The sequence below is a fragment of the Odocoileus virginianus genome, chromosome 2 (assembly GCF_023699985.2).
Source record: "Odocoileus virginianus isolate 20LAN1187 ecotype Illinois chromosome 2, Ovbor_1.2, whole genome shotgun sequence".
Lineage (NCBI taxonomy): Eukaryota > Metazoa > Chordata > Mammalia > Artiodactyla > Cervidae > Odocoileus > Odocoileus virginianus.
In genome coordinates, this window is record NC_069675.1 from 74554210 (window position 1) to 74576394 (window position 22185).

Genomic DNA, 22185 nt, shown 5'->3' on the forward strand with positions numbered 1-22185 from the left:
GCGAGGGGACAAGGTCCGGACTTTCCACTTGGCTGAATTCGACAGAGATTTCCAAAACAAAAAGCCATGTGAGACTTAGGCCATTTCAGTGATTGGATCTTTGATGTTGTTGTTTAAAGTACACCCCACTAGTCTGTAGAAAGCCTGGCTCCAGGGTCACACATTCATACGCCCACTGACTGTGTGGCCTGGAGGGAGTTACTCTACCTTTATGAGCCTCAGAGGGGATGGAGCCCCACCTCCTCAGGTGGGGATGGTGGTACAGCCTGTAGGCTATAGAGGGCACACCTGAGTTTACCTGGCCCAGCCACCTGGCTCATGGCCGCCCTCAGAGATATGGTATCCTTTCTAACCTTCATTTCCTCACAGCCTTGAAGAGGCTTGATATTCTGGTTGGGTTCCCCTTCTGGTTCACTTCCCAGAGGCTCAGGGCCTCAACGGGTTCCCTGGGACACTCACCGCTTCTCTCCAGGCGCAGGTGGTGGGTGGCACCTGCCAGAGGCTCCAGGGAAAGAACCGCCCCAGCCAGTCCAAAGCCCAAGAATGGTGTCATTGCGGGTTCCACATCTGGCTGGTTACCGTGGTGAGCGATTGCTCAGAGCCCAGCCCAGACAGAAATGCCGCGGGGATGGGAAGTCCAGGCCTGCAGAGCCCAGGGGAGAGGTGTGCGGAGCCCAGGAACCACGGAGACCGAGGCCCCTCTGCACCCGTCCTGCCTCTGGGGGCAGCCCCGGAGCCACCGAGGGGCCACAGGTGGGACCCCAGGCCCTGGGCACCAGGAGCAGTTCTCAGTGGGCCGCCTCCGCCTCGGCCCTACCCTGCCGTCCCCGACGCGGGAGCACTGCACCTGGGCCTGCGTCCTGTGCCCCTGGCCAGGGACCAGCAAGTTACCTAAGGGGAAGTGACACTGCCCTGACTGTTCCGGGTCAGAGGCTCCCAGCCTGGTGGATCATCATGAGGAACAGGACACGTTACCATGGCTCTTCAAACTGATGATCGCCTCCGGCCACAAAAACACCCACCTCGTGAGGGGAGCTGAAGAGTCGCACTGGAGACATTTGAAGAGAGAGGCCCTGTTGGTGGTTCTGACATGTTCAGCATGAATGTCACTGGCCTGTGTTACACCCTCTTCAGCCCCAGTGCTGGGGACTGTTGCTTTGACAAGACCCATCTCACTGCCCTCTTCTATTTGCATGCTCTAAGGTCAAAAAGGAGGGTCTGAAACCAGGTTCCGTACAGGCCTTAGTCAACCTCCATCTCCCGCCTGCCTCTACCTCTCCATCTACCCGCCTGCCATGAAGAGGCACTCTGACACTTCCAGGGGGCCCTCCTTCAGCCTGAAGAGCCTTCCTCCCCAGGCCTCCTCTGTCCGCAGGTGCTGTATTAAAACCACTGATAGGGGAATTCCCCGGTGGTCCAGAGGTTAGGACTCGGCACTTTCACTGCCGAGCGCCTGGGTTCAATCCCCAGTCAGGGAACTAAGATCCCATAAGTTGTGTGGCATGACCAAATAATAATAATAGTAAAACTGCTGATATGTTACAGGGAATATGCAAGGAGATGAGAAGACTACACAGATGAGAACTTCTCTTAGGGTGAGCCCTGCCTGTGGCTCGAAGGAAGGCTTGGACAAGACGCTTGGGGAAGCCCCCATGAATCACGCTTGGCCCCGGCAGATGGCGGGGGGAGATTCCTCAGGCCTCTCCGAATGCTCTGTTTCCTTTCTTCCTTCCTCCCACTCAGCTCTCAACCCCTCCCCCCTACACACATATTGAACCAATATTAAAAAAACATCAATTTACAGTGTCCCCAATTCTTCATTTCCCCGGAGGCCCTATCCTTAGCCACACTGGGCCACCCATGTCCCAGTGGAGGCCCAAGGCCTTATCACCCTGCAGACCCCTTCAGCGGCTCTTTCCTTCCAAAAGCTGAATGTACAACAACTCTAAAGGAATGCTGCTTTTGTCCTTTCTCTAATACTTATCGCAGCTCTTGGCACACAGTGTGTGCTCCAGAATGATTATGGATGACCGCAGGGCCTCTCACCTGGGTTGGCAGTGGGCACTTTGTGACACCCTCGATTGGCAGAGAGGGCACCCCCTTAGGCGAGCATTCAGGGGAGGAACATGTGCGATGACCTCAGAGGTCTCACACTGGGCTGACACCCTCTCCTGTACCAGACGTGTTCCCCTTTCTGAGATCCCTGTTCCTGTTGGGCCCCAGTGGCTTCTCAGCCCAGCTCAGTCCCCTTGGAGTCGGTCAGCAAACCTGCTTCATCCCATCTGCGATTTGTGGGGTTCCTGCCCTCTCTGCTCAGGAGACTCTGCCCTCCCTGCAGCCTCATCCTGTCAGCCAGCCCCATGAACAGTCAGGACAGCAGTCCTCAAGCCCAGCTTTCTTCCAGATGCCACTCCACCTTCAGAAGCAGCCCCAGACCCCCTCCTAGCCCCTGCCGGCCACTTGCAGTCCCATTTTGCCCATCTGGCCTCCCTGACTCCCTCACGCTGAGCCTCTCTGTGGCCCCAACCCCCTCCCAGCTCAATTCCACATCTGGGCCCCCAGCGGACTCTCTGCCTGTCCGATGTTCTCTCCTCCCCTCCTGCCTGGCCTTCCGAATCTCTACCACCTCCACAGCCTGGCTCACCTCTCAGCCACCCCCATGTTACCCTCTCTGGTCAAAATAGACTCCATGATTTTGCCCTTGTTTGTATTCCTATGGGTTTCCTTAGGGTCTTTAGGGCCGTGGTCTAACTCATGTCACTATGAGCACCTCCCGTAGGCAGCACTCTCGTTTGTCTAAATGGGCCCCCACAGCCAGACTGACCACAGCCTGGCTGGACATGGACTCTGGGGGTAGCATTCTCTGGCATTGGTGTTGCACAGGTCTGGGACCTTTGGGGACACTTGCATGATACATGAGTCCAGGCCTGGCCTTGCTCAGGACCGTCCAGATCTGGAGACAGAGCTTCAGGCCAAAGAGGGTGTCGAGAGACTGTGGACCCCGAACAAATCGGTGTAGGGAATTCCCAGGAGTCACCCGTTCTCTACATCCTGAGGGGAAAAGATTCACTGGTGGAAATTCCGACCCCAGGCTATGTTTTCCACTGGACAAAAGGATGTGACCGGGTGTTTTTTCGGTTAGAGAGCAGCTGTTTTACACAGAACAGAAACAGAAACTTCAGCCTGCATTGTCCTACTGGTGATAAGTTCTGCTTTTTGAAAGGCAGGAAAGGTCCGAGAAACTATTGACTCGGCGATGGGGCTAATCTCCATTCAAGTGTAGAATAGAAACTGCCTGGACTATGATGTGTGCCCTGGGCTCACACCACCCTTATGGCAGAAAGTGAAGAAGAACTAGAGAGCCTCTTGATGAAAGTGAAAGAGGAGAGTGAAAAAGTTGGCTTAAAGCTCAACATTCAGAAAACTAAGATCATGGCATTCAGTCCCATCACTTCATGGCAAATAGATGGGGAAACAGTGGAAACAGTAGCTGACTTTATTTTTCTGGGCTCCAAAATCAATGCAGATGGTGACTGCAGCCATGAAATTAAAAGACGCTTACTTGGAAGGAAAGTTATGACCAACCTAGATAGCATATTAAAAAGCAGAGACATTACTTTGTCAACAAAGGTCCATCTAGTCAAGTCTATGGTTTTTCCAGTAGTCATGTATGGATGTGAGAGTTGGACTATAAAGAAAGCTGAGTGCCGAAGAATTGATGCTTTTGAACTGTGGTGTTGGAGAAGACTCTTGAGAGTCCCTTGGACTGCAAGGAGATCCAACAAGTCCATCAGTCCTGGGTGTTCATTGGAAGGACTGATGTTGAAGCTGAAACTCCAATACTTTGGCCACCTCATGTAAAGAGTTGACTCATTTGAAAAGACCCTGATGCTGGGAGGGATTGAGGGCAGGAGGAGAAGGGGACGACAGAGGATGAGATTGTTGGATGGCATCACCGACTCAATGGACATGGGTTTGGGTGGACTCCGAGAGTTGGTGATGGACAGGGAGGCCTGGAGTGCTGCGGTTCATGGTCACAAAAAGTTGGACACGACTGAGGGACTGAACTGAACTGAACTGAACTGGGCTCACACTGAGGACACTGTTCAAGCCTCCCTCTCCTGCAGAATATCTGGGAACAGCAATAATTGTTGGTGCCCATTATGCTCCGGGCACTTGACAACACAACAAAGTTGTATCCCCACTTCAGAGACAAGGTCATAAAGACTTGAGAAGTCTTATGATAAGACTTCTTATCTTGAGAAGATACACTTGAGAAGTATCAGAGTCTCTAGAAACAGGCCTGAGGTTCATATGAAGCATGGAAAGTGGGGGATGCCTGTGTGTGATTCCAGCAGCAGGGGGGGTCTGCATTGGGAGGTCTTCCTGGAGGAGGTGAGGCTCTGGCTGGTTCTCTGAGACAGAAGAAGAGATGAGGAAGCAGCAGAGTCCGGTGGAAGGAAAAACATGAGCAAAGATGGAGGGAGAGAAGCCTGGCCAGAAAGAAGATGGGAAAGGATGGGTTTCAGTCCCCTCCCAAGCAGCTCCTCAGGAATTCTTCGGCATCCCTTTTTGGAAACAGTTATCTATCAGAGCGGCCTCTCCTTGGGCCTGGGTATCAGGGGCCTAACAGCCGCTCACCTTAAATTAAATCCTCAGCTGCTCCTCTGCACCCTGAGTGGGGTGGGCTTGAGGGAGGAGGTGGCATTCAGGATACAGAGGAGTCACGGACCAAGGCTCCATGTGGAAGAACAAGGGCCTGCTGGCTCCAGGACTGTGGACAAATCAAGCAGGTATCTGGAAGCTCAGGTCTGAAGAGCAGAAGAGGGAGGAGGCACACCTTGGGTTTTTACCCCGTGCACCGCTCCTCACCTGGCGCTGGCATGGGGCCTCCAGGGATGCTGAAATAGGTTCTCACAACCTTTGGGGAACTTCAAGGTGGGAGCAGAGTGTGGCTGAGGAGCTGGGGAGCCTGTGTGTGGAAGCCATTCAGCATCTGGATGTTAGAGCCGGAGGAGGAAGAGAAGGGGTGACCTCTTGGCGTTTCTGCCTTTCAGCCAGCTGATGGATCAGATTGGCCCACGAGGCTCTGAACTTGGGCCCGCAGCTGTGGGGCTGACACGGGAGTGTCCCTGGGCTTCCTACCCCCAGCGCAGCCTCTCCAGGCTGCAGGACTGAGCTGAGTAAACATCCCTGCAGACCCCTTATCCTTGGAATGTGCCCTCAGCTCCATAAATGCATCCCCTGGGAGTGTGAATAGCTGCAGAACCAACCCCCAGAACTCATTGTTCTGGAAGTTCCAGAAAAACCAAAACAAACTCCCAACAATATGGGGGTGGGGAGGGAATGTGGAAAGGGCCCGCTGGGCCTTTGTCCTTAGGCATGTAGACGTTTACATTTTCCACATTAATGAGCTGGGAGATAGCTCCTTTTATGCCAGTAATAACAGCCACCAACCCCTCCACATTCTCATTTAACTCTGGCCAAAACCCAAGCAAGGCCAGCTTGAGCCGAACATCCCGTTTCAGAGATGAGGGGATCAAGATTCCAAGGGACCCTGGGACTTCACCAGGGTTAGTAAACACTGGAACTGGGACTTGAACCAATGTCCCAGCTTCTTTCCAGTCCACCTTGTGGGGATCAGGGACAGCACAGACTAAAGGGTCTTGCCTGATTCCCTTGAGCTTCCCAGTGTGGAATACACTGAATTAGGAAGGAGATTCTTTTGTGAGGTGACCAGGAGGCCTGCCAGACACAAGTACCTGTCCTCAAGTACCACTACGTGAAGGCAAGAGCCAGCTGAAGGGAGCTGGCCAGGCCATCATCCTCCATGAACCCAGGTTGGCCATGCTCCCTCTAAGTAGCCACACATTTCTCAGCTGGGCAGTACTCATGTATCTTCCTGCTGGTACCCTGGGAATGAAACCTCTCATACTTCATCTCCAAGGCCAACTCAGCCCTACTCACCCAGCCTAGGGCCCTTGGCAGGGCTGGGGGAGAAGAAGGTAGCAACAGATGAACTGCTCATAGATAATTAGCAGTGTTCTATCTCTGCCAACACTGTAAGCTTTAAGCACACTGATATTTTTAGCAGAAAAAGAAAAATCTAGCTGAACTCATAAATTGTGATTTTTGCGTACTCATCTATTTCCAAAGCTCACTGCTAGAAAACTAAGAGCTTGTTCTTTGATTATGGCCATTTAGGAAATGGGATTCTAACAGACTTGCTGGAGTTTCACAAGCCTTGCAGTTTGCATGGAGGAACTGCATGTGACCGCACTTCCATCTGGCAGGTGGTCTCGCTGGAAGGCACGCTGAAGTCTGGAGAACCGAGGCATAAGCAGAAGCACCATTCATCAGTGCAATTGTTTTTCCTGCTGTGAACTTGGTATTTCTCTGGATTTTTGAGGGCAACACACACAGGAAGGACCTGGCTTTGCATTCTCCATGGCATTCAAAAGAGCATCGAATGTCCAACATGCTTTGATTTCTGGCCTTGGTCTTCCTGCTCGCATTTCATCTCCTGGAAAACTCAGCCACGAGCCAGGCCGACACGCAGCAGCAGAGCCTTGGCTCGGCTTGTGCTGACCCGGGCGGGAGCGCTGGGTCCCCTGAGAAGCCTGAATTTACTGGCTCTAACTGGAGGCTCTCCGGAATCTGGATTTTGTTCTTTATTATTTTTATGAGAAAATTACTTGTTTTTGTTCCTTGCAGACCAGAAAAGGGAAAATATCTCAAGCCAAGAACAGAACAGGAAGGGGAAACCCATTAGCTTCTTAGGACTTGACAACATGGAGTTGTTGAACTGGTTGAGCCTCCAGGAGCAAGGCCCCAGAAGGTGGTATTTCCTTTAGAAATTCTGGTCTATCTGGACCTAGTCCTTTTGGGGGGAACCTCTGAACCTTAGGTTTCCAGTCTATAAAATGGCAATTCAAAACTTTCTGAGTGATGTGGGTCTCAGGATTAAAGTGAATGATCCTGGGGTTTGAGGTCACCCTGACTTCCCTGGTGGCGCTGTGGTGAAGAATCCACCTGGCAATGCAGGAGATGTGATTTCGATCCCTGGATCGGGAAGATTCCCTGCAGAAAGAAATGACCACCCACCCCAGTATTCTTGCCTGGGAAATTGTATGGACAGTGGAGACTGGCGGGCTACTGTCCAGCGAGTCGCAAAGAGTCAGACGTGACCGAGCACGCATACACCAGCGCACCAATTGAGAAGATCAATTACAAAGCACACCGCCTAGAGAGACCCAAGGCAGCCTGGGTGGGGGTGGTGAGTCCCAAGGCTGAAGAGGAGAGTTTTTCTGTGGGAGGGATGAGGTTGGTGCTTCCCCCAGTGGTGGAAGACCAGACAGGATCCTGGACACCCTGGGACTCTTCTTCTCGGGACCCCAGGGCCTGGCTCCTGCTGCACCTGGGCTGGCAGAAGCCTAGGGGCTGAGGCTGGCCACACCTGAGGCAGGGTTTCTTGTCTTGCAAGGGTCTAATCTGGCAAACTACCCCTTCCCACATATCGTAGCCCCAGCTCAGGAACGAGGGGCCTGACCTCCCAGTTTCCTTCTAAACTTCAGGAACTGGGGTTGGAGAGGGGGATTTGCATGTTCACTTATAAACACTAGGAACCCAGCCCCAGGGGAGGGAGGCTTTGGGGTGGGGCTGTCTTCTGTTTGGGGCTTGGGAGGTGAGGGATTAGGAGAAAGGAAAAGGAGTTGCCGTTCCCTATAAGACAGACCTGAATGGGATAAGGCCCCGAGGAGAGGGGCCCCACGGGGCCTCTGCTGTGCTACTCAGTATTCGTTCCTCTGCTCACTCTAACCAATCACGAGGTCTTCCCAGGTGGCTCAGTGGTAAAGAATCCACCTGCCAGTGCAGGAGACACGGGTTCAGTCCCTGGGTGGGGAAGATCCCCTGGAGAAGGGAATGGCTACCTACTCCAGTATTCTTGCCTGGAGAACCCCATGGACAGAGGAGCCTGGCGGACAGCCATCCATGGGGTTGCAAAGAGTTGGACAAGACTGAGCAACTGAACCAGTTACCACAAACTGGATGGTTTAAAACAATAGAAATTTTGGACTTCCCTGGTGGTCTATTGGTTACAGTTCCTTGCTACCACTGCAGGATTCCATCCCTGGTCAGGGAACTAAGATCCCAAATGATGCAGCAAATAAAATAAAATAACAAATGTATATTAAAAAACAATAGAAATTTACTCTATCAGACTTCTGAGGACCAGAAGTCTCAGTTTCACTGGATATTAAGCTGGCCATCAGGCTCCTTCATTCTCTGGACGCTCTGGGGAGAATCTATTCCTTTCCTCTCCCCGCTTCTGGTGGCAGCTGCATCACTCAAGTCTTCCAGGCCAGTCATCCTCAAATCTCTCTCTGCTCCATCTTCACATCACCTTCTCCTCCTCTGTGTCAGGGCTCCCTCTGTCTCCCACCTACATCCAACTGTGTTGAGGGCCTGTACGGGTAATCCAGAGTCATCTCTCCACCTCAAGATCCTTGACTCCATCTCACCTGCCAGACTTTCTTTCCAAACAAGGTAACTGCATTAGCTTCCTAGGGCTGCCACAACAAATTACCAGACACTTGGTAGCTAAAGTTAATAGAAATTTATTCTCCTGCAGTTCAAGGTCAGAAGTCCAATGCCAAGGTGTCAACCAGGCCATACTCCCTCCAGAGGTTCTAGAGGAGACCCCCACCTTGCCTCTTCCAGCTTCTGTGGCTCCTGGTGTTCCTTGGTTGTGGCAGCATCTCTCTAATCTCTGCCTGTTTTCACATGGCCTTCTTCCCTGTGCATGTTAAATTTCCTCCTTTTTCTTATGACACCAGTCCTTGGACTTGGGCCCACCCTACATGTATGCGTGAGTGTTCGGTGGCTCAGTCGTGTCCAACTCTTTGTGACCTCATGGATTGTAGCTCACCAGGTTCCTATCCATGGGATTTCCCAGGCAAGAATACTAGAGTGTGTTGCCGTTTCCTTTTCCAACCCTACATCCAGGACGATCTCATCTTGAGATCCTTAACTACATCTGCAAAGAAATGATTTCCATATAAGGTCACATTTCCAGGTACCAGGGGTTAGGGCTTGAATACATCTTTTTGAGATACTGTTCAACCCACCATGGTGACCCAGGTTCTAGGACCTGATATCTTTGGGGGAACATATTTTGCCTACCATGTTCCTTATGCTAGGTTGGCTACTAGTGGGTCCTGGCCCTGAGGGTTGGGGGGTCATGGATATGCTGAGAGACAGGCTGGTTGCATAGGCACATATTTCTTCTTGGTCATGGCAGGGAGCGGTTAGCAGTGCAGGGGGCAAGGCTACTGTCTCAGAGCAGTGGCTACCTGTGCCTGTGCACAGACTCCTGGGCAAGGCCCATGTCCCCTGAGTGGGGCAGCCTGGGAGCTGATCCTGGGGCTCTAGTTTCCCCACTGGAATTGGGAGGGAGAGAACTTGTGAAGGATATAATAATTTGTGCCATTTATTGAGAATCTTCTATGCTCCAGGTACTTTTCCTCATTGTTTCATTTAATCCTCAAGAATGCTGACCATTTTACAGATGAGGACACTGCGGCTCCAAAAGCTTTAGTGACCTGACCCAGATCTCACAGCTGCAAAGTGACGGAATCAAAATCAGAACTCAGGGTGGGGGGAGGACAAGGTCCTTATTTTTTTCCCTCAACTTCATACTGTCTCTCTTTGTAACCAACTTAAGAGTTATAAATTACAGGCCTGTGATGGAAGAGGGTTGGGGAGATAATTTCAAACTCTTAGGGCTATACCAAGAACTGAATCAGGAGTTTATGTAGCCTCATGGCATGAGTCAGGGATGGCAGGGAGCCATGGGAGGGGGTTTTGATGGGAACAGAGGTGTTAAAGAAACAATTATTGCAACACTTGTTCAAGAATGATAAGGCAGACTTTGGGCTTCCCAGGCGGTGTTAGTGGTAAAGAACCTTTCTGCCAATGCAGGAGACTTCCTGGGTCAGGAAGATCCACTGGAGGAGGGCGTGGCAGCCCACCCCAGTATTCTTGTCTGGAGAAATCTGTAAACAGAGGAGCCTGGCAGGTTATAGTCCATAGAGTCACACAGAGTCGAACACAACTGAAGCAACTTGGCACGCACGCATGTTTCAAGGCAGACTTTATTCAGGGGATTGTCACTGAGGCGGGGTTTTGTGTTAGGAGAGAGAGATTGAGCTCAACTGCGAATATAAGGAAAAGCAGGAATTGATAGCTAAGAAGCAAGGGGTGTCAGAGGATAGAAAATTCCTAAGAGGAAGCATCAAGGGTAATGGGGTTCTGGCTAAACCTACCTAGCAGGATGCTTGTTGGAGGCAGATCTGGGTGACCACACACCAGCTGTGGGCTGTCGGGAGATGAGGAACCCCGTCAGATGTTGAGGGTGATCAGATATTGAGGATAACAGATAGATGCTGGCTAAACTGACTTAGCAAGATTCTTACTAAAATTGGTTGAACACAGAAGCCCAAAAGCCAGGACCTAGTTTAGAGGGGAGTCCAGAAGAACCTGACTAGACTTTGGTCAAAGAGAGACTTATCAGAAGAAAGTGGCCCCAACCGGGAAACCTTGGAGTGCTGAGCTGGAAGGAAGTCGCTGACCTGGGAAAGGGCCTGACGGGAACTACATAATAAGCTGGTCACAGAACCAGGCCTGAGCCAGGCTTCCCAGGCCTCTCCCCCCGGGGCCTGTGTGCCCCAGGTTCAAGAAACTGGCTCAGGACCAATTGGCAGACAGAGGAGAGGGCACTGGTGTGAAACCGGAAGTCCCGAGTCCCAGGCCTGGCTCTTATCAGCTCTGGGACTTCAGGAGATGGCATAACCCCTCTGAGCCCTGATTCCTTGCTGGTAAGATGAGAAGGTCACAGGGCAGGCACGCTGGGACCTGGGATCCTGCTCTCAGCTGCTCTGGCCTGCCTGAGGAGAAGCCGAGCAGATGGGACCCCGGGACTCAGTGATCAGTCCCAGCCCCCCTGGGATTGGCACTGGCAGACCTCAGTCCCCCTCATCCCACCCCCACCCCCACCCTGCGGACTGGCTTCCGAGAAAGGCTCCCCCAGGAAGCTGTGGTGAACGTGGACCCAGGGCAGGACCGTAGCGTCCTGGTGGGCCAGGACGAGGGCCCGGGAGGGGAGGAAGCAGGGAGTGAGGGTCTCTGCTGGCCTGTCTCCTCCACCAGGAGGAGGTCCTAGGGGTTCGAAGTACTCTGTTTTTTCCAGTCCATGGCGCCAGTTTCAGTTTGGCGGAATGACCCCTGGAGAGAACCAGGGCAATAAAGTTGGAATCGCTCAGGCACAGGAAAAAGGGCACAAAGGCGAACAATGCGGGGAGTGCTCGGCAGGAAAAGAGGCGAACTGGAGCCGGGCTGCTGCGCAGACCTCAGGCTCCCGGAGTCTGGAAGTGCAGGGTGATCCGGGCTCCAGGAGGGGCAGGGAACTAGGCCCAGAGGTGGACAAACACGGAGGGAGCAGGGAGAAGGGAAGGCCTGAGACCAGGGGGAACAGCCCGAGGAAGGGGTGTTCGCTGGTGTGAAGGGCTGAGGAACAGCTACCTTGAATCAGGCCTTAGATTTTCATCTCTTTCTTTGCTAAGGGCCAGAGATTCCCATCTGGCCTGATCCGTGTTGACTTAGCAGACATGGAGCTCCTGCCGCATGCAGGCTGGGCTGCAGAAGGGGAGGAGACGGAATCCGGATCTTCCCCGGTGGCCTCCCTGCTCCTGTGAGCACGGGTGAGCTCTGGCCTCACCTGGAATTCCGCCCTCCTGGGTCTCTGTCGGATGAAATCCAAGCCCCAGCAGGCACCGGAGGCCTTGCATCACCTGCTCTACTGTCCTCCCTGGCCTGACTTTCCATGAACCTCTCCAGCTCAAAGAACCACATGGCTTCCAAGCCTCTAGGCCTTTGTCCATCTGCTCGTCTTTCTGAAACTTCATTTCTCTTCTCCTTTCCAGCAGAATCTTCCCACTCTTGGGACTCAGTTCAGCACTGCCTCCTCTGAGAAGCCTGCCCTGGTCTCTCAGCCTGAGCAGTCCCCACACCCCACTCCCCACGAGCCTAGAAACACTGCAAGGTGATGAGACACATATCCATCTCTCTCCCACCATCCCAAGCTCCTGAGGATCAGTGGATCTTCTCTGTGTTTTCACCTATCCAGACCGAGCTGGGCCAGGCTGAGACTAGGTGCCTTGGGAATGCTTCTCAATTAGTGAGCCTAGCGTGGGATCTTTCAGAAATGGTGGATGGAAGAAGCATGTCTCACCTGCTCTAGGGCTCCACGTTGTTGTTGCTGTTTAGTCGATAAGTTGTGTCTGACTCTTTTCGACCCCATGGGCCATAACCTGCCAGACTCCTCTGTCCATGGGATTGCCCAGGCAAGAACGCTGAAGTGGGTTGCCATTTCCTTCTCCAGAGCATCTTCCCGGCCCAGGGACCGAACCTGCCTCTCCTGCATTGCAGGCGGATTCTTTACCACTACGCCACCCGTGAAGCCCCTCTGCTATGCTGTGCTATGCTTAGTTGCTCAGTTGTGTCCAACTCTGTGTGACCCCATGGACTGTAGCCCACCATGCTCCTCTGTCCATGGGGATTCTCCAGGCAACAATGCTGGAGTAGGCTGCCATGCCCTCTTCCAGGGGATCTTCCCAATTCAGGGATCAAACCCAGGTCTCCCACATTGTAGGCAGATTCTTTACTGTCTGAGCCTCCAGGGAAGCCCCTAGGGACCCATAAAGTTGGAAAAAATGCGTTTCTCAGGGGTCATGATGTAATGCTTTAAAATGGAAGCAGGACTCCAGGTGTCTCAGCCAGGAAAGAAGGGAGAAAACTCCCCCTTCACACACTGCAGGAGCTGGGGTGAGAGGTCAGGTCCTGGAGTGTCGAACGCCTGGAGGAGTTGGTGGCCAGGGAAGGTGGGTGAGGGATGGATCCAGGGTGGGGGGTCCGGGGCAGGCACTCTTGTAAAGGGCCAACCTTCAGGTTGCCTCCCCTCAGGTTGAGGTCAGAGCAGGTGTTGTGGCCTGGTGAGAGCTCCTCCAAGATCAGGTTGAGGGTCCTGACCTCAGAGAGGGAGACCTCCCTCCACCTGTCAGTCTTCCTAGGGATTCGATGGAAGGAGGGGCAGACGCGGAACAAGGCTTAAGGCCTGCATGGGGTTTGGCTTCTTGGCTGCTCTAAAGCTGAGTCACAGTCTGGCCTGTGACTTGAGGGCCCAGTGCCCCTTTCCAGGGACACAGGCAGAGCAGGGTCAGTGATCAGGAGACAGGGACCCTTTCCAGGGTCAGTGGAGTCAGGAGGGACCTCAGAAGCCCCTGGGGCTGGTAACCAGGAGTGGCCTGTGGTCCATGAACTTGAGGACAGAGTAGTCCAACAAAATACAGGTTAAATCCACATTTCAGATAAATAAACATTTTATTTTTTTAAGTGTAATCCTGTCCCAACTATTGTGTGAGATGTACTTAGATTAAAACAATGATTTGTTGTTCTGATTTACCTGGGTGTCCTGCATTTTTAGTTGCCCAATCTGATCACCTTATTTAGAGGTCAGCCTGGTCTGAGGGGAAGCGTGGCTCCCAGGCCTTATTACAGTAAACCATTTGTAAAAAAAACACTACCCCCAGCAGCCTGCACAGAAAAACAACACATGTAACTTCCTGAGAACACATTATTGTCTGAAGGTGGAAGTCTGTGATTTCGAAGGAAAAAACAGTTTTCTGCTAAGGAAGAGTGAGTCACAGGCAAGTTGAAAATGTTTCTCTGGGATTTTGGGGTTGGGTGGACATGGTCCCCTCTTCCCTCCTTCTCATGTCTACTCATTCGGCTGTCCTGGGCTGGGCCCTGACTCCAAGCCTACCAAGAACCCCGCCAACCATGCCACTGCTGACCACCAGCCTCCTGACTCCACTGACCACAGCGAAGGCCCACTGTTTCCCAGCCACTGGCCCAGCTCTGCTTATGCCTGTGCAAGGGGGACCCTGGGGTCTTCAAGTCTAAGGCTAGACTGTGGGCTAAGCTGTAGAGCAGCCAAGAAGGCCTCTTGGAGGAGGCCTCTTGGGCCTCTTTCCTGAAGCTGCTGCAAACTTGGGACACCATCCCACTGGTATGGAAGAACCACTGGAGGGAGGCCCAGCTCACCCCTCCCTCTCTCCACCACCACCCCCTGCTGCGAGGTGAGAGGGCAGGGTCACAGGTCAGGGAGTGACCTTTCTAACTTGGGGTCAGTTGCCCTGGCAAACGGAGCACAAAGCCAGCATCTGCAGGAGGCTGTCTGGCCCCAACGACATTCCAAGCATTCTTTGGGGTCCTCTGTCTGGAGGGAAGTGGGGCTTTGTGCAGTGAGGAAGTGTCTGACTGACTGCGACCCCTTGTTTGGCTGCCAGCACTGCCTGACATCCTCAGGCCCCACTGTCTGGCCTGATGGACCAGCTGGGGTGAAGGGGGGGTGGGGGAGAGGTCCCTGGGCCTGGAGCCCTCCTGTCGCTCCGCAGGCATGCAGCCCCTGATAGGCCTTCCTTCACAGGTCCCTGAAGCTGCAGCTTGTGTGGACAGCAGCTAGGCTTGTGGAGAGAACTTGAACCGGGGATGGCCCACATTGGTCTGAATCCTAGTGTTGGCCCTTACTAAGGTGGTGGCCTTCTCCCAGTGATGTCAGCTCTCCAAATCTAGTGTTTTGTCATCTGTAAATGGGCTAATAACGCTCACCTGTATCCTGTGTCTGCGTCCTCAGTCGTGTCTAACTCTCTGCAACCCCCTAGACTATAGCTACCTCCAGGTGCCTCTGCCCATGCAATTTTCCAGGCAAGAACACTGGAGTGGGTTGCCATTTCCTTCTCCAGGGGATCTTCCTGACCTAGGAATCCAACCCTAGGAATCGAACATCTCTTGCATCTCCTGCATTGGCGGGCAGGTTCTTTACCAGCTGAGCCACTGGGGAAACCCAATAACACTCATCAGACAGCGTCATTGGAAGGATGAAGAGAATCTATGTGACGGTGCCTGGATGGTTTCTGGCACAGGCAAGCACCCAACAAATGTGAATTCCACAGAGTCAGGAGATTCCAAGAGCGGGGACAGAGCAGGAGAAACTCAGTCCCTATCCTTGAGGGCTCATGGGGTGGGTGGGCAGTGAGGAGACCCCCCCCCCCCCCACCAGGAGGAGGAAAGAGAGACCTGGGCGGAGTGCCCATACCTGGTGCAGGTGTCCTTGGGGTGTCCAGCCATCTCCTCTTCCTGGACCAAGGGCTGCGGTTGGGTGGCTCCTCATGACCCAGAGAGCTCTCAGGCAGCAGGGACAGAGATGCAAAAAGCTGGGGGCTCTCCTGCCCTGGCCCACATGGGCAGTTCAGAGGCTGGGAGAGGGAGGAAGGGGTTCAGGCAAGGATGTCGGCCAGGGCGCTGTCTGTGACTCTGAGAGCCCTGCACAGGTGCGGGGGAAGCGGGGGACCACAGAGGGGGAGGGACCACGGAGGGAGAGGGGGCACATGACCGTCAGAGGGAAATAGCTGCAGCTCAGTCCCTGGGAGCATGACTCTGGCCACCACGGGAAGGCTTCCCGGAGGAGGGCGCTCCTGGTCAGTGGCAGCATGGGGCAGAGCTGCTGAGCGTGGACTGGGAGATGCCGAGGGGCCCTGTCCTGGGAAAAAACTGGCCATGTCCAGCCCTGAGGGGGGGTTCCTGGAGGGGCAACAGAAGCATTTGCTAGTTGCCTGACCTCAGCGAGTCACACTTTCTTCATTATTAAGAGAGAGTTCTCAGAACCACTACCCCCAGTGGCACTGCCGACGAAGGAGCCAGCTCAGAGCCTCCATCACAGACTGCCGGCCCGAGTGTTTCCGCAGAAGCCTTGGCCTGTGGGGCAGAGAGCGCCTCAGGCCAAAAGCCCTGGCTCTGCAAAGCTCACGGTGTGAGGCTCCAGCACGTCTCTGGCTCTCTCTGGCTGCACTTCTCCCTTTATGTCCTGAGAGAAGTGAGTGACAAAGCCCTTCCTGTCCTGGCCTGCTTGGTGGCCATGCCTTGTCCCCAGAAGGTGCTGCTCCATGGAGGTGGAGCTGGCTCTGAGGTTCCACATTCACCTTCCAGTGGGACAACCCCCGCTGGTATCAGACGTGCCTCCGTGCTGGGGGTGGGTGGGTGGGGGTCCAATGGGGCATGGTGGGTGCCCTGGGGAAGGGGACAGGTGCCCACGGCTGCCCTTTCCAGGAGTGTCTCAGGCTGCACTATTTACCAGGATCAAGCCCCAGACGGAGTCTCCTGGGCACCCACGGTTCAAGCTGTGGTATGTGGCAGGGAGGCCCACTTGGTCAATATCAGTAATTTGGAGGGAGGGGCCAGGGTGCTCAAAGCACCCCCACAAACACTATGGCAAGTAGACAGGAGTGGCAGGAAGTAGTGGCCTTGGAAATGTCTGGTCAGTCCGGTGGAGGAGCCGTCATGCTGGGGGTGAAAGCAGGCTGCAGGCCAGGGGAGGACTCCACAGAGGGGTGGGCCACAAGCAGGCATGCAGGCAGTATTTGCAGGCTGCTAGGTTTGGAATCCTGAGCTGGGCGTGGCCCTGCCCCTGCTTTAATCCCTGGTCTCAGCTGACACTGAGCGGGCAGCTGGCTCTGCGCTGGGCCTCACTGTCTTAGGCCTCTAGGAGACCCAGGTCCGGGGAACGGCCTGCCCTCTGCCTGGCGTGCAGGCTCAGAAGTGAGTGCCTATCATTGACCAGACACTGTGCCTCTGTATCTTCCCACAGGGAACACTGGATCTGCTGGTGGGAAGATGTGGGAGTGGACAGCTACCTGGAGTCCAGTTGTCAAGCGAGCTCAGGACAAGGCCACAGTCTGAGGCTGGGCCTGCTGCTGCTGTTCATCTCCTCCTGAGCCCCCAGTGAGCAGGATATAGCTCCGATGCAAGTGACCCAAGGCTCCCCGTCTTTGCACGGGGTAGCAAGTTTGGACCTAGCAGGACGTGCTTCCAGACAGAAGTGATAATGATCTACAGCAATTATTTGGTGGAAACCCAGATGGACTCAGGAGTCTCAGACTCAAATGTGCATGTGAGCCTCCTGCACGGCCTGTGAAAATGCAGATTCCTGGGCCTGACACCTCCCCCCGACCCCCCAACCCCAGAGCTTCTGATTCAGCTGGGGCGGGGCCCAAGATTCTGTAATACTAAGATGCTGCCAAGTGGTGCTGGCCCCGCATCCAGGCTGAGCACTTTAGATCTCTGCTCCTCCAGGTACGACTCACAGCCTCAGAGCAGCAAGAGCAACAGCGGCAGCACTGGGGAGCTTGTGAGAGGCATAGAGCCTGTCCCACCACCACCTGAGTCAGACTTTGCACTGTAACCAGAGCCCAGGTGATTCCCAGACTCATTGTGATTCACTCGACGGTGGAACAGCGCTGTCCGTGAGAACTTTCTGCGATGACGGAGACATTCTAGACCTACACTGTCCAATAGAACCACCACTGGTGATGACTGAGCATTTGAAACGTGGCTCACGTGATTGAGGAGCTGAATTTTTTATTCTATTTAACTCTCATCAACTTAAATATAAATAGCCAAACATGCCTAGTGACTTCCGTTTGTCAACACAGGTCCAGAGTAACCCAGCTCTGAGGGCCTGTAGAGCAGGGGACCCTAGCCTCTGGGCCACAGACTGGTACCCCCTGTCGTATCAGCAGTGGCATTAGATTAGAAATAAATTGCACAATAAATGCGATGTGCTTGAATCATCCCAAAACCATCCCTTCCCACCTCTCGTCCGTGAAAAACTTGTCTTCCAAGAAACTGGTCCCTGGTGACAGATAGGTTGGGGACCACTGTGTGTAGAGGTTGTCATTATAGATGGGGCAAAGGTTCAGGGAGGGATCCGAACCTGCCTGAGGTCCCAAAGTGAGTCACCGACAAGGTAGGACCAGAACAATATCCCTGAGCTCTGTACCAGCAGTTTCACTGCCACCAGAATTCCAGGATTCACAGAAATCCGTGAGAGGCACCGAGGAGAGGAGAGAGAGGGAGGAAGGGGCTAGAACTGACGGTGACTCCCAGTTTGTAGCTTGGATCTTAACAAGAGCATCACTTGATGAGATACTAGGTCTCAGTGCTGGAGGGGGAGAGGATGAACTCAGCCTAGAAGGTGGCTGAGACCAGGGTGCCAAGCTGGAGCCCAGTGGAGAAGCAGGGAGGAGCCAGAGTGGTGGGTCCCCGAGGTGTGCACACCTGCTGTCTCCCACCAGGCTCCTTGGGACTCCCTGCTCCGGTGCCCTGAGGCTCCCATGGCCCTGCCAGTAGAAGGGGTGATGTTCGGCAACTACTCAGCGTTCTGAGCACCTGTGTCCTTGCAAAGCAGCACCAGAGTGTCTGCGGCTTAGAAAGGCCCTTGGAGGCGACACCTCCCTGGGCCCCTGACTCCGCCAATCCTGCCTGCTGCCACTCCCTCGTCTGGTGGCCAGTGTCAGGGGTGAAGTGAGGCCACCTCGGCCAATGCTTACAGCAGAAGTGCTGCCTGGATAGAGGCCTCCTCAACACCTCTGCACTCAGTGAAAAGAGACCATAAAGTGACTCTCCACACACAAATAGAAAGACTATTTCTGCAACAAGAGAAGAAAGTGGTAGGGCATCGAGGATCAAAGGAGGGACAGACCTAGTTACTGACAGCCCGGAGGGGCCCAAGGGCTGGAGAGCAGGCCAGCTGGGGCCGTGGAGGCAAGTCGGCTCCATGTCCACCCCGCAATGGCCTGCCTAAGAGGTGGTGAGCTCCCCATCATGGTAGGAGCTCAGGCTGGGATTGGAAAGCAGCCCCTGGGGAGACTGCAGAGGAGCTCTGGCCCTAGGAAGAGGGCAAAAGCCTCTCATCCTTTATTTTCCCAGATTCAGTCATTCCATGAACATCGTTTCTCCAAAGGAGCTGAACAGCAATCTCCACTTTTGTTTTTTAATCTGTTTATTTATTTAGCTGCACTGGGTCTTAGTTGCAATGTGTGGGATTTAGTTCCCTGAACAGGGACCGAACCCGGAACTCCAACACTGGGAGCCCAGAGTCTTAGCCACTGAACCACCAGGGAAGTCCTAGCACTTTCCACTTTTCACATGAATTTGTTATCTCAGGCATCTTTCCTCTTCTATTCCAGTCCTCCCTGTCTCCCTCCCAGCAGCTAACTAATATTGTTCATGTGCAACTAATCACAGGTGTTACCGCGGAATGTGACCAGATGCTAGGTGGTTCACAGGCCAGTGTTTCTCACACTCCAAGGGGCCTAGGAGCCACTTGGGGATCTGATCCAGCTGATCTGGCCTGGGACCTGGGGGTCTGCCTTCAACGGGCTCCCAGGTGCTGCTGCGACCACCCTTGGAGAAAATGAGTCTGAGGTGGCCAGGGAGACCTGGAGGATTCTACAATGGGTGGGGGTGGGAATGAGCACCAGGAAGGCTTCTGTGCAGGAATTTCAAAGGACTGGACTCACTTCTTTCTGGAGCTTGCTCTCCAGAAAGATGCTCTCCAGATGAAGATGCTGTCCACCTTCGGGGTCATTCCCAGTCTCCCTGCTTGAAAAGCATAAATCTGCTGTAAGAAGGCAGCTCCACCACGGCCTGGGCACCCTGTGTGACCTCCCCTCTCACTCTCCTGTCCCTGGGAAACTGCTTCTACCCGAAGGAGCTTTTTTTTTTATCTATGGGGTGGGTGGCTGTGGTTCCCATCAGACCAGGGAGAGCTCTGGACAGAAAGCCTCCTTCCTGCCTTCCCTTAGCTGGCTGCCAACACAGACGCAGCATCTGCAGAGAACCCCCTCACCAGGAACCAGGGGTTCTCTGGCCCTTCCCACTCCTGAGCCTCAATTTCCCCATCTATAATGTCAGAGGGCTCTCTCGGAGATACTTGACTCTGCACCCACCCATTCAGGGTTTGGGAGCTCAGAGCTGGTGGGGATGGGGCTGTGGGGAGAGGTGGGTGTGAGGGGTGGCCAGGGGACAGGGACAGGCAGAGTGGCTCCATCAGGGCGCACCCGCCTTCATAGATTCTCTCTGCACTGAGGGTTCTCAGATATTTTTAGGAAGGTTGGCGCCTCCTGGGCTATGATTCATTAATACAGCTGACAAGGATCAGCATTTTCTGAAACGGCAGTGGGAAGTTGAGAAGGTTCCCTAGTGCGGCTGTGAGGAGAAGGGAGAGTCCTGGTGTTTCTAGCCAGAGCTGTGTGTGTTGCAGGGGGATGATTAGAGGGTGGAGGGGAGTGAGGTGTTGTGGGGAGTGGGCAGAGGTCCTGGGAGTGTCCATTTTGAGTGAGGGACTTGGTGCCCAGGGCAGGGCTATTTGACCACGACAAAGCAGAACCTCTTCAAAGCTTTGTAAGTGTTCTAGAGAGATGCTCCTGTGTGTGTGTGTGTGATGAAGGAAGTCAGTGAGGACATTGTGACATCATGGACCAGGCTTCAAGGCCTCTTTTGCTGATTTCAATACATATTTGCTGACGCCCTACTGTGGTCAGGTCCTGAGCTGTGAGGCACATTTATTTATTGCTTTTTTGTCCATTGTGCATTTACTCTGTGCATCTGTATCAGATAAAGTTTTCAATTAGCAATAATCACGCTTTGAATAAACCTCATTGGCTATGATACTGCCACTGTGCAAAGCTGTGTACTCATGGAGCCAGTACCTACTCTGTGCCGGCCCAGAGGCCTGGCTCTGATTCTGACTTCAGTATACTCTGCTCTGTGGCCTTAAATGAGTCTTTTCCCCTCTCTGGGCTTCCCTGGTGGCTCAGATGGTAAAGTGTCTGCCTGCAATGCAGGAGACCTGGGTTCGATCCCTGGGTCGGGAAGATCCCCTGGAGAAAGATATGGCAACTCACTCCAGTACTCTTGCCTGGAAAATTCCATGGACAGAGGAGCCTGGTAGGCTATAGTCCATGGGGTCGCAAAGAGTCAGATACGACTGAGCGACTTCACTTTCACTTTTCACTTTCACTTTCCCCTCTCTGAGCCTCAGTTTCCTCCTCTGACAAATGGGTGTGGTGTAGTTTCTTTCCTGCCTACCTCACTGTAAACACAATGGAGGCCAAGGCATTTGATTAACATCAAAACACAGTATTCTTGTTATGCCCACAGCATCTAGGCCCCTTCCCACCTCCTCATCAGCTCACTCACAGCCCTCTTGGAGGACCCCCAAAGCCGCTTCTGGCCTGCTCTTTCCCACAGGGCTGTTGGCTGGAGTGAGGAAAGAGGTGGACTGTGCCAGCAGCCCCCATGCTGGGCCAAGGTGGAGAAGGCTGCTCCCCAGGCCTAGGGGCCACCCCAGGTTCTGCCACTTGCTGCCCACCAGTGGGACTGTATTCATCAGGGTTCTCCAGAGAAACAGAACCGAGAAGATGTTATGTTAGCTCAGGATGTCATAGGAAAATACCACAGTCTGGAAGGCTTGAACAACAGAAATTTGTGTCTCCCGGTTCTGGAGTCTGGCTGTCCAAGATCAGCATGTCAGCAGAGTCAAAGGTCGGTGACGGCCCAGTCCTCAAGGCCTAACTAACCCCAATTAACCTCCCCAGACTCCTACCTCCTAATACCATCACACTGGGGGACTGGGGCTTCAACATGAGGATTTGGAGGGGGACACATTTGGTCTGTAATAAATATATATGTGAAGAGATTTATTACAAAGGAATTGTCTCACAAAATTGCGAAGACTGGAAAATCCCAATCTGTAGTGTGGGTCTGCTGAAGGAAGGGAAACCTCTTCCAGGGTCCAAGAGTGGCCTCTCGTCTGACACTCGGAAATGAATTGTCTGAGGAGACGCACATGCTGACAAGGGAAGAGACTTTATTGGGAAGGGGCGCCTGGGCGGAGAGCAGGAGGGTAAGGGAACCCGGGACTGCTCTAACATGTGGCTCGCAGCCTTGGGTTTTATGGTGATGGGATTAGCTTCTGGGTTGTCTGGCCAATCATTCTGACTATTGGTACTTCCTGGTGGCACATGCATTGCTCAGTCAAGATGGATTCCAGCTAGGAGGATTTGGGGAGGTGGTAGGATACATGGCGTCTCCTTTTGACCTTTCCTGAATTCTTCTGGTTGGAATAGTTGCATATTCCTTACCAGGACCTGCTGTCAGAAAAGAACTCATGCAGACGGTTACCATGGAGCCTGGCCAGGCAGGATGGGCAGTTTCAGTCATTGTCTC

The 22185-nt window shown here is 53.6% G+C and overlaps 1 non-coding gene and 1 pseudogene across 1 annotated transcript; one reads left to right on the forward strand and one right to left on the reverse strand.

Annotated features, from left to right (window-relative positions):
* Positions 1–1405: 1405 nt before the first annotated feature.
* TRNAE-UUC (transfer RNA glutamic acid (anticodon UUC)) lies at positions 1406–1478 on the forward strand. The gene has a single exon. It is a non-coding gene; the product is annotated as a tRNA-Glu (tRNA).
* Positions 1479–20562: 19084 nt separating this feature from the next.
* Positions 20563–20645, reverse strand: LOC139031787 (U4 spliceosomal RNA; annotated as a pseudogene).
* Positions 20646–22185: the final 1540 nt, after the last annotated feature.